Raw genomic sequence first — 12,693 nt, 5'->3', positions numbered from 1 at the left:
TCCAATGTATCAATATTTTCTTATGGTTTGTGATGTGTGTGTCCTGTGTAAGAAACAGCACTATCAACAATAGCCAAAGGATACAGAGAGCCCAGATGTCCATCGATGGATGAATGGATAAAGAAAATGTGGTATATATATATACACACACACACACACACAATGGAGTATTATTTGGCAATCAAAATGAATGAAATCTTGCCATTTGCAACTAACTATGTGGATGGAACTAGAGGGTATTATGCTAAGCAAAATTAGTCAGAGAAAGACAAAAATCATATGACTTCACTCATATGAGAACTTTAAGACACAGAACAGATGAACATAAGGGAAGGGAAGCAAAAATAATATAAAAGGGAAGGGAAGCAAAAATAATATAAAAACAGGGAGGGGGACAAAACATAAGAGACTCTTAAATATGGAGAAGAGAGGGTTACTGGGGGGGTTGTGGGAAGGGGGATGGGCTAAATGGGTAAGGGGCATTAAGGAATCTACTCCTGAAATCATTGTTGCACTATATGCCAACTAACCTGGATGTAAATTAAAAAATAAATAAATTATTCTAAAAAAAAAAAAAAAAGGAATCCTTTGCCTGACCCAAGGTAACAAGATTTTCTCCTTTGTTTTCTCAGAAGTTTTATAGTTTTGTCTCTTATATTTGATTTAAAGTTAATGTTTGTGTGTGGTATGAAGTAAGGGTCAAGATTCGGTTTTTTGGTGTATGGACGTCCAATTGTTTCAGCACCATTTGTTGAAAAAGTATCCTTTCTTCATTGAATTACCTGGGCAGTTTTGTCTAAAATCAGTTGACTACATTTTGGTGGATCTATTTCTGGACTCTCTAGTCTGTTACCTTGACCTGTATTTTTGTCTTTAGACCAGTATTACTCTGTCTTGATTACTATAGGTTTAGAATAAAAATTCAAATCAGATAACGTGACTCCTCCAACTTTGTTATTCTTTTTCTAGAATAATCTAGAATAATTTCTAGGCCCTTTGCATTTCCAAATACATTTTATTTCTTTATTTTTTGTCAAAATTCATTTTTATTAATAAAAAATAAACACTTATTCCAGTGTCAGTTGTTATACTTGAAGTGCTAATAAAAAAAAAAAAGAATTTAAAATAATCACTCCATCATCCTGTTTTGACTAAGGCAATGAAGCTGTGGCTTAGGAAAAAAGTATTCAGCACCATTTGCTCATAGGCCTTTCAGAATTTATTCTTAAAGTTTCTGGAACTTTCCTGTCTGTAAAGAACAGGAATTACTGAGCTACAAGAGGCAGCCTCTCTGGGACAACCAAAGAGAAGTTAAGCAATCATCGTAAAAGGAATCCGTGTACATTTAGCACAGTAAACTTGGACAGTACAACGATCCCCTTCCCTCTAGCTCAGGAGGGATGTGCTTCTAAGCACTGAAGTATGAAGAGGCAGACTGTTATTTGCTGTCAGAATTAGTAACAGTAAATCTCTGGCACGGATGCTACTGGTCCTTAACATCCTGTGATTTTAGGAAATTCTGTAAATAGTTTGGATTTGATTCAGTTTATTCAGAAAATAAACCTGTTGAATAAGGTTCACTACTCTGCCAAAGCATCGCTGGTTTAGTATCCTTATAAAATCTATATAATATGTGCAGGTAAATCATAGTCTTAAAGCATATTTAGGAGTGCCTGGTGGCTCAGTTGGTTAAGTGGGTAAGCGTCTGATTTCAGCTCAGGTCATGATCTCACAGCTCGTGAGTTCAAGCCCTGGGTCAGGCTCTGCACTGACAGCTCAGAGCCTGGAGCCTGCTTCAGATTCTGTGTCTCTCTCTCTCTCTCTCTCTCTCTCTCTCTCTGCCTCTCCCCTGCTTGTGATTTCTCTCTCTCTCTCTCTCAAAAAAATAAACATTAAAAGAATAAAGTATACATATTCAAACCAAAATCTATGTCAACAAAATGCCTATAATTAAAAGCACCTGATGGAATGAAATACAAAGTTATGACAAGGGAGACTTACTCTCACTAAGCTGTGTTGCTTAGAGAAGTTACAAAAGGATGTGCCCTTAAAGCCATTCGAGGACGTGTAAGGAGACACCCTCTCCTCATTCTTTACCATAGGATTCCAACCGAGGATGGGCCAGAAATTAGCATTTTTAAATATTTCAGAAAAGTCCACAGAAGTGTTAAGACTTTTAAGACTGTCTCCCTATCTTTCTGTATCTGTGAGCAGTAGTGCTCATCAGAACTTCCTAACAGTGCAAAGGCAAAGGCAAGTGCATACATTCGCTCAGATGTTGGAAGAATGGGAGGTGAACTGTTAGGGCCATCCTTAGCTGGAGCTTCTGTGGGTTTTTTACTATATGCTGATCACCAGTGAGTCAGGTGAACTGTTGTGAGAGAAAGTGTTTGGTGGCCAAGACTTCTTCTGGGCATTTCTTTCTAAGTGGAATACACAGCAGGTAAGGGAGTAGGGGAGGTAATACAGGGAATCTACTCTTTGCAGCTCAGAAGGAGTTGAGGAAGCCCATACAGGCAGTCAGGAAGCCCAGGGGATCCTCTAGCTGTGGATAGTGGCTAACGTGGTCATCCAGAATCGACACTGTGGTGTTTTCCTGTACAGCTCCAAAAACTCTGGATAGGGGACTTATGGGATCCAATGGTCCATAGATAAAATGAATGGGGACAGTTAGAGAAGCCAGAGCTCCCATCCAGCATCTTCTCAACGTCTTCCTCAGGTTGATGTACTGTAAAAGACTGTCGATAACTAAGCTTCCATCATTGTGGCAGATCCCTGCCCACATGTCCCATGGCTCACTCTTAGAGAGGCGGGTGTACAGCCTAAAGACTGGGATGAGACCTCAAGAGAATACAAAGAAGTTCATCAATCGTGTGAGGATGGGTGACATCATGCCTCCATCTTTGAGAAACTTTTGGAGAAGGAGAGGACGGTAAGTCTCAGGAAATATACCTTCCATTTGACAGATAGAGACTCCTTATGGTAAGGCTACCAAATCGATTCTGCCTGAACCTACAAAGCAGCTCCTGAGCAACGATATCTCCATAATCATGAGACAAAAGGTTGATCCTGTGGTTCTGGAACCCCAGGTACCACAAAAATGCCTCCACAATGCTGGCCTGCTCAAACATGGAATAATAATGTGGTCTCAATTTGTTACTGAAGCCAAAGCCCACGAAATCAAGGGCAATCACTTGATGAAAACTTAGGGTTTCCCAAATCCTCTACTAATCATAGCTGGAATGTTAGAAGGCCATGTAAAAGCACAACTATCTCAGGACTTCCAACCACACCAGAAGAGTCTTGGTAGAAGATGCGCAATCCCTTGTAGGTGAAAAATTTGCCTGACAACTTCCAGGAGTAAAGAGCAGGAGAAAGCTGGGGGTGGGGGTAGGGGACGGGGGAGGGGTGGGATATGCAGACAGGCTGCGAGCAAGGGCACAGCCAATAGCCCAAACTGAACCCACCACTCCCTCATCCTCATCAGGTGAGACCGGGACTACAAGGCTCCATGTTTGGGGGAAACGGTTGTGCATGTGTTCCAAATACATTTTAGAATCAGTTTGTTGATTTTTACAACACAAGGAGAAAGGCTGTTGAGATTTTGTTTAACAATATTGACCTTCCCATCCATGAGTATGGTCTGTCTCTTCATTTAATTTTCCTTAACTTTTCTCAGCACTCAAAAATTTTCTTTTACATGTACAGCTCTTGCACATATTTGATTAACTTTATTACTATTTCATGTTTTTAAATCTATTGTAGGTGGTATTACTAACATTTTCAATTTCCAGTAGTTTGTTACTGGTAATTAGTAAAAGTTATTTTTTGTATTGATCTTGTATCCCGAAACCTAGTAACTGTTGTTACTAGGTTTGTAACAACAAACCTAGTAGTTGTAGTAACTGTTTTTGTTTTTGTTGTAGTAACTGTTTTTGTTTTTGATTCCTTACAATTTTCTATGTAGAGATTATGCTGTTTGTAACTAAAGACATTTTTATTTCTTCCTTTACGATCTATATACTTTTATTTATTTTTTTGTCTTAAGGCACAGGCCAGTACCTCCAATACAATGGTGAAAAGAAGTTGTAAAAATGGACATTCTTGCTTTCTTCCCAATCTTAGTGTGGGAGCCTTCAATCTTTCACCATTACAATGATGTTGGCTGTGGTTGTTGTTGTTGTTGTTGTCGTCGTTTTGTAGGTAAGGTTTGTCAGAGTGAGGAAGTTCCCTTCTATTCCTAGTTTGCTGAAATTTTTTTTTATGATGGATGAATGTTGAATTTTATAAATGATTTTTTTACATGTATTAAGACATGATTTTACTCTTTTAGTCTGTTGAGATTGTGAATTACCAACTGACTGTGAATGTTGAACCAACCTCACCTTCCTGGAATATATCCAAGTGGGTCATTCATATATCATCCTCTTGATGTATTTCTGGATTCAATTTGCCATTATTTTGTGATTGTGCTTTTGAGAAATATTGGTCTATAGTTTTCTTTTCTGTATTATCTGTTTTTTTGTTTTGTTTTGTTTTGTTTTTATATCTAGAACATTCTGGCCTCCTAGAATGAGTTGTGAAATATTCCCACTTTTATTTTGGGGGGAAAATTTAACAAAGAATAGGTGTTATTTCTTAAGTGTTTGGTAAAATTCACCAGTGAAGCTTTCTGAATCTGGAATCTATTTCTTTATAACAATAGGGCTATACAGATTACCCATTTCTTTTGGGTAGGGTTTGGTGTTTGGTGTTTTATTCTTTTGTAGTGGTCATCTTTACGTGAGACGTTGTCATATTATAACTGTTTTCTGATTTCCCAGTTGCTATTAGTGATATTTATTTATTCATACCATCTTTATTTACTATGCTATCTTTATTTTTGTCCATTTAATGGCTGGAATCAACAGATTACAATATAATTAATCTGGTAGACAATGAGCATGTGGTGGGGTTGGGGGGGAAACTAGGTGATAGTGGCAAACAGAAGGCATGATAGACTTTGGACTAAAAATTCTATGTGGTGAAAGATAAGGATCTGCCTGATGACTTTGCCAGGAAAATTTGTCTCTTTTAAGTATTGGTGTTAAAAATGGGAAGGGTGGGGCGCCTAGGTGGCTCAGTGGGTTAAGCGCCCAACTCTTGATTTCAGTTCAGGTCATGAATTCAAGCCCCGCCTCGGGCTCTGCACTGAGAGCATGGAGTCTGCTTGGGACTCTCTCTCTCTCCTCTCTCTGCCCCTCCTGTGCGTGCACTCTCTTTCTCCCTTGAAATAAATAAATAAACATTTAAAAAAATAAAAGAGGGAAGGAAAAAAGGGGGGGAGGGGAGAACTTGAAATAAAATCTCTGTGGGGCGCCTGGGTGGCGCAGTCGGTTAAGCGTCCGACTTCAGCCAGGTCACGATCTCGCGGTCGGTGAGTTCGAGCCCCGCGTCGGGCTCTGGGCTGATGGCTCAGAGCCTGGAGCCTGTTTCCGATTCTGTGTCTCCCTCTCTCTCTGCCCCTCCCCCGTTCATGCTCTGTCTCTCTCTGTCCCAAAAATAAATAAACGTTGAAAAAAAATTAAAAAAAAAAAAAAAAAATCTCTGCAACACTGGAAAAGCCAAAGGGAAAAATGGCAGGACTTACCAGCATGATGTCCACAGAGTTACTTCTAAATAGATTTTTTTCAATGTATTTTATAAGAAATAAGACTTTCCTTTTATGTTTATTTTAGAATTGTTGGCACATACTGAAATGTAACAATTTCTTGATTGGGAATATTTTAAAACAAAACAAAGGAACCTAACCTTTCCCTTCAACTTCTATCCTTTGCTTTTGTTCAAATGTTGTAAATAACATTTGAAAATATTACAGCCACATTTGTTGGGATAGGTACTTTTAGTGACTTGAATGACCTATTTAAAAAGCAACTTACCTGAGGCCCCTGGGTGACTCAGTTAGTTGAGCAGCCAACTCTTGATTTCAGCTCAGGTCATGATCCCAGGGTTGTGGGATTGAGCCCCGCTTCAGGTTCTGTGCTGGGTGTAGAGCCTGCTTGATATTCTCTCTTTCTCTTTCTCTTTCTCTCTCTGCCCCTCTCCCCTGATCATGTTCTGTTTCTCTCTCTAAAATTAAAAAAGAAAAAAAAAAAAGCAACTTACCCTCCAAGCTACTTTTCCACTTAAAAATGTTTTCTTTGTTCATATTAAACTCTATACTGTTTTCCCAAGGACAATTTGTTTACAAGTATAGAATAACCTACTTAATTGACTTCGGCTTAATTTATTTACACATAAACTAGGCATTTTTTCCTACTATTATCAACGTGTTATGTGAATAAGATCAGGTATATGTTATGATACATTGGTGAAGAGAGATTTAAGCCATTATATACAGGCAAACTGGTGATATTATATTGCTTTCCATTAGGTCAGGGCACGACCATTATAATTTTAACATGCTACATTAGCAGAAAAGGCCTGTATGTGTGACCAGCGTGCCTTCCAATGTGGAATGCGTATGGAGGTTGTCCCGTGGCTCAAGGAGGTGGCAGTTGTGCTATTCAGAGCTTGCCTTTTGTAGCCCTGCCACATGCCTTAGGTTAAAGTTAGTCTCACCCATGACTGCCAATCTCTAGCCTGGTTCACTGGGTACTGCTGCTTCTCAGAATTCCATGAGTAAGCCAGGAGTGCTGTTTGTTATTTACTAATAGGTATTTCTTCTGACTGCTCTGCTTACCACATCATCACACCAGGCCTTGACCTTTGTGAACTTCTCTGGAAAATCAAACATACCTAGAAGCTGCCCAGGCTTATGTATAAAAACATCATCAGTTGCTCTTTGGGAGGTTGTGGAGTGGGGCTTGGAAGGTGATTTGAATGAGAAGGAAACACAACTGCTCATCAAATCCAAGTTTTTTTTTGTTTTGAGAAAACACGAATCCCGAGAAGTTAAGGGGCTTGATCAAGGTCCCCTCTCCTGTGAAGCCTTTCTGGACTTCCCAAGGTGGTTGTAGGGGTGCTCCCCAGCTGTTTGCAAAACCAGTCTGCATTTCTCTATTACTCTTAACCCTTTGTTAGCATCATCAGTGATGTCCCTCTCACTTAACTGAGACCCTCTTAAGAGTGGGCTGGATTATATTTGTCTACAAGGCCTAGAGCATTTAAATACCCATGAACATTTATTGGGTGGGTGAGTCTCTCACATGCTGTCTACTAGGTACCATAGTTGTGAGGTCAGGCTCCAGAGATTAAGAAGAAATTCTAAAACAGCCAACTTCTTCTTGGTAACAGACCAGAGTCGGAAGGCTAAGCCATAGATTAAGGTGAGCATCTGGGGAAGATGAAAAGTCAAGGGATCCAGGGCAGAAAAGTGGTAAACACATTTGTTTCCTTACTTGTGGATGCATTCAATTCATTCATTCATTCATTCATTCATTCATTCACTTTATACTGGGTATCTACTATGGGCCAGGAGCTTCTTTAGGCATTGGGGATAGAGTAGTGATTATAACATACAAAATCTCTGCTTATGTTTCAATGAGAGAGAGACATTAAACAAATGACAAATAAAAGCCATTATAATGTCAGGTAGTAGTAGCTGCTGAGATGAAAAATAAAGCAGGAGAAAGAAATGGTCATTGATAAGAAACGGGAGGCCTCTCTGAGCAAAGACCCAAACAAAGTGAGGGAGTGATGCCATGGGAATATGGGGCAAAGAGCAAGTGCAAAGGCCTTGAGGCAGGCTTGTGTGTTTGAGAAATGAGGCAAGAGGATTAGAACATCGTGAGGGAGAAGAAGGAGGACAAGGAAAATTATTCTGCACCAGTGAAACGATGTCCTTTCTAGCACCAAAGTCTTATGATTGGTGATCCTCTGACTATACAACCAGTTCAATACAGAAAGACCCATACAGAACTATCTTCTGTATGATGAGCATCTCTTACTTCTCCCCTGGTGCTGTGCAATACCAATTCCCTTTTACAAGGTCCTGCTTGCTCCACCCCATGATGGAGCCTACTCCTTGGTGTCCTGGCCGGCTTCAGTGCTCTGGGTCAGGGATTCCATCTGGGCAGATGGCTTTTATCTCTAGTACTCTTATCTCTAGAGAAGCACTTCCTTGGAGGTTCTCCACCTCAGGACAGGGTTCTTGCCTCAGGTCAAGAGGCCCCTCAGGATTCATTGTTGGGCTTCAGGTTGTCAACTGATCCCCCAAATCTGTGCTTCCAGAAGATATTTCTGCAGAGGCTGTCTTAGATGGAGGCTGTCCACACATGCCTGGGCCGTGTAGGAACATAGAAGAATGAAACAGGTCAGGTATGAGAATCTAGCCACACTTTGTTTGCTTATTATACACAGAGGAATATGTTTCACTTTTATAGAGAAAGAAGTTCTCTCCCAGTTGTCTGGAAATATCTGGTCTTTTCGATCTTTTATTTCCCTGCTTCTGGTAGAGACTGGGGTCCAGAGAAATATCTCACCACCGTAAGAAAAACACTGCAGGTGTGATGACAAATGGCAAGTCATGTTCAGAGTTGGGGAGGCCGGGGGATGGTGAGGACTGTGGTGAATGTGCCTTCCACAGAGGCAGCCACCACTCTGCTTCAGCTGATCTCTGCCTTGAGGGAATGGGATCCAGTGTTGACAGAGTTTCAGGTTGGTTAAGAGAAAGCAGAATTCTGGATCACTTTGGGGTGAAATCTCTAGAATTTTAATTTGATTCACATGGTTTTAGAGAGAATCTTGGCACACCAACCGTGACACTCCGAGGGATCAAATATGGCCCACAGGTAGGTGGTTTGTGAACTCCAGTCTATAGATTTTACCAGAATTTCTGAGAGATCTGTGATTTTAGATTAACAACTACTTTCCTAGAATATGACTCCCCTCAGCTTCTGTGACTAGAAAGACCAAGGGCATGTCCATCTCGCATGCTCCTGGGGCCCAGAAGTCTAGGGGAAAGCCATCTGCCCAGCTTCTCCCTCCTGGAATCCCTGACCCAGAGCGCTGAAGCCGGCCAGGGCACCAAGGAGTAGGCTCTATCATGGGGTGGAGAAAGCAGGACCTTGTAAAAGGGAATTGGTATTGAGTAGCACCAGGGGAGAAGTAAGAGACGCTCATCATACAGAAGATAGTTCTGTCCTGTATCTTTTCAATTCTCTATTCCACTCCCTCCCATGGAGTCTTTCCTACCCAACTCCCTACACCCCATGAGAGTGTCTCTGATGACAAGTTACAGGACCCAAGTCAAACTAAGGAGGAAAAATTAATGTGTTGGCTCCTGTATCTGAGCCCAAGGGTGGTGTGGCCTCAGGCGAACTGGATTCAAGCGCTCAGAGACCTCTTCGTCCCACTCTAGCCTGAGCCCTGCATTCTCTGTTGCTTCCCTTCTTTGAAGGGCTCCTTCTAGGTGGTAGAAAATTTGGCTCACATGGTCATCACTGCTCATCATCTCAGAAGCGGGGGCCGGAGGGGGGATCGTGTCTGCAAATAGGCAAAACAACAACAACAACAACAACAGCAACAACAACTTAAGTGTGGAGCACTTGTCAACTCCAGTATTAGAACATCTGCATCGCAAATCAAGAGCATCCAGTTTGACTTTGGCACAGAGAGATTTTCAGGCCTTGGCAATTCCTCAAATGCAGGCCACAGAAGAAACTTCTCCCTTCCCCCGTCAAGTAGAATGACAGTTCAGCATCGCAGCCATGCACCTGCCCCGCTGAACAGAACAGATATGAGATACAGCGTTAGAGAGATACAGGGATATAGATATGAGATATGATGATCTCATTTAGTTCTCCCCACCGCTCTCTAAGGTAAGTTCCAGTATTATCTCTGTAAGAGGATAAATAATTTGCCAGAGATCACTCATGTAGCAAGTGGTGGCAGAGTGAGGATTCATGCCTGGGAAGTTTAACCTTAAAGCCACACTGCTAACGGACCGCCCATCCATCCACTGACTCATTCAACACGTACGGGGAATGCCGGCTACATGCAGGGGACTATCGGAGGTGTTGAGATGTAGCTGTGAAGAATGCAAACACGAGTACATGGCCTCATGGAACTTACATTCTAGTGAAGGAGAAATACGGGAAACCAGACCAATAAATAAAATATACCTAGGTTAGATAGTGATCAGTGTTAAGGAGAAAACCAGAGCAGAGAAGAGAGAGAACTGCGTGTGGAGGTGGGTTGAATCTGAATACGGTGGTCAGGCAAGGTCTCACTGAGCCAGTGGCACTGAATAAAGGTCCGTGGAAGTAAGGGAACAAACCACGCAGATATCTGAAGGAGGAGCCTGGTGGGTCGAGGAGAAGGTGCTGAGGAAGGAGTAAGGGCAGTAGGTGTTGGAAAAGGCAAGGAGTCCCATGTGCCTTGAGCGGAATGATCAAGGGACAGAGCAGGAGGGGATGAGATCAGGGAGATAAATAGAACCGAGAAGCTACTGGGATTTTGGCTTTCACTCTTGTGTGATGCAGCCGTTTGGACTGGAGCAGATCCTTCAACAGGGTCACTGTCGTTGCTCTGTCAGGAAGAGTCTGTCGGAGGGACAAAGGTACCAGGTAGAGGCTGCAGCAGTAGGCCAGGCAGAGACTGGGAAGCCTGGCTTGGACTGGTGTGTGGTGAAAATGTGGCAAGGGCTTTACTTCTGGGTTTGTTGTGAAATCAGAGTCAAAGGATTGGCCAACACGTGGGATGTGGGGCGTGTGACAGAGAGCAGGCAAGGATGATTTTAAGGCTTTTAGCCAGAGCAACGGAAGATTAGAAATGGCATTTCTCAGAGATGGGGAGAAATGAAGGAGGAACTGCTTTTGTTTTTGTCTCAAACAGGGTTGTTTTAAGAAATTATCGGGGGGCGCCTGGGTGGCTCAGTCGGTTGAGCGTCCGACTTCAGCCAGGTCACAATCTCGCGGTCCGTGAGCTCGAGCCCCGCGTCAGGCTCTGGGCTGATGGCTAGGAGCCTGGAGCCTGTTTCCGATTCTGTGTCTCCCTCTCTCTCTGCCCCTCCCCCATTCATGCTCTGTCTCTCTTTGTCTCAAAAATAAATAAACATTAAAAAAAATTAAAAAAAAAGAAATTATCGGGTCTCGGTTTGGGACATGCTACACTGGGGGTACCCATTAGACATCTGAAAGGCAGTGCTGAGTGACCCGCCTGGGAGTTCAGGAGAGAGGTCCGTCAGGACTAGAGTCATAAGCTCTACGGATTACACTCTACCCTCTTAGAGTCACTGAAGACACTCACATGCAACTTTGGAAAACAATGACTGTATCCAAAATACTGGAACAGTATTAAAGAAAGTCAAGTTTAAAAATTTACCCATATCCTGCCACCCGAAAAAAAGCTTTCATTTCTCTACATTTCCTTCTGTTTTTGCCCACAGGCATATACATAATGTTATAATGTTGTAACCATAGCATAGATACAATTTCACATTCTACTTTTTTCTCACTTAACACCATCCCATAAATATTTTCCTAAGAGGCCCTCCCATATGTGTTTCTTGGGGATTAAAAAAGCCAACAAAATGCTGGGATCTCTGGGAAACAGTTCAGAAACAAAAGTCGAAAATCTTTCTTTGCTACAAAATTTGGTGCCCCTGCAGTTGGCATTGTGCTTACTGTAATTTTCGTGAACAATGACTGTCTGTGGAGGTGACTTTGAGCTGTGAGCTGAATGATGAGAGCTGGCCACACACCCATTCTGGCGAAGGGCATCCCAGGAAGAGGGAACAGCATGTGCTAGGAGGCAACAGGAAAGTACATGCATGTAGGTTGCATGAAGGTTGCTGGCAGATTCATTTCAACTGGCAATTAAATAGAAATTTATCTTTGTGAAAACCTTAAAATCTTTTAAACTGCAGAACAGGGGGTACATCCTTGGTCTGGGATTCTCCGCAGAGGAATAAGAAGCCAAATGGAATAACCTAGAACATAGTGAACCCTAGTAGATACAGTGGTTCTTAAAGGTTCTCTGGGCCTCAGACTACACACAAACTCTACATGAATCTGATTTGTTCATTCATCCCAGTCCCTGAGCCAGGACTGGAGTCCAGTTCCTTCATTTTATAGAAAAGGCCGAGGGCCCAAAGATGGTAAATGATTTGGCCAAATTATTCAGCCACTTTATAGAGTTTTAACTAGGGTTGAATTAGCTCTGCCCTCTACTTGTTAGACTCTAAAAAACAAAACACGATTCCATCCACACCACTCTATTGTTGACAAAATCATTTGTTAGCTTGGGAATGCCTCCCTCCCCCCGCCCCTGCTTCCTGGCTCACCTGCCTATCATTTGCATAGTTACTTACTCAAAAGCAGGAAAATTATTGAGAGAATCATTCCTGCCTGACTCCTGCCTGTCCGGGAAGGCTGGAAGCTGGTTTACGTTTCCTCCTAGGGCCAGCAGGGGGGACACCAGGCAAGGTTTGTGAGCCGGCCTCCCCCACGCCTCCTCCCCCTTCCTCGCCCAACTTCCCCTTAGCCCCTGCTTCAACCGAAAGTGGCCATTGACCTTTCAAGCTTTTGAGCAGTGATGCAATAGAATAGTATTTCAAAGAAAAATGGTTATCGAAATTTGGGATCCGGTTTTCCCGTGAGTGCTAATGGTTTTTTAAAAGTAGGTCACACTTTGGAGGCGGGCATGCAGGCGAGGAGCTGAGTTCCAACGGAGTCCAGGTGGCCTCCAATCGGGTGGGAGGAGGTGAGGGTC

General features: G+C 42.4%; 1 pseudogene; it reads right to left on the bottom strand.

The window, feature by feature from the left end:
- Positions 1–2,351: 2,351 nt before the first annotated feature.
- On the bottom strand, positions 2,352–3,484 carry LOC112863677 (mesoderm-specific transcript homolog protein pseudogene; annotated as a pseudogene).
- Positions 3,485–12,693: the final 9,209 nt, after the last annotated feature.

This window comes from Puma concolor, chromosome B4, assembly GCF_028749965.1.
Source record: "Puma concolor isolate L17-30 chromosome B4, mPumCon1.1.hap2, whole genome shotgun sequence".
Classification (NCBI taxonomy): domain Eukaryota; kingdom Metazoa; phylum Chordata; class Mammalia; order Carnivora; family Felidae; genus Puma; species Puma concolor.
This window is presented reverse-complemented; position numbering and strand designations above follow the sequence as displayed.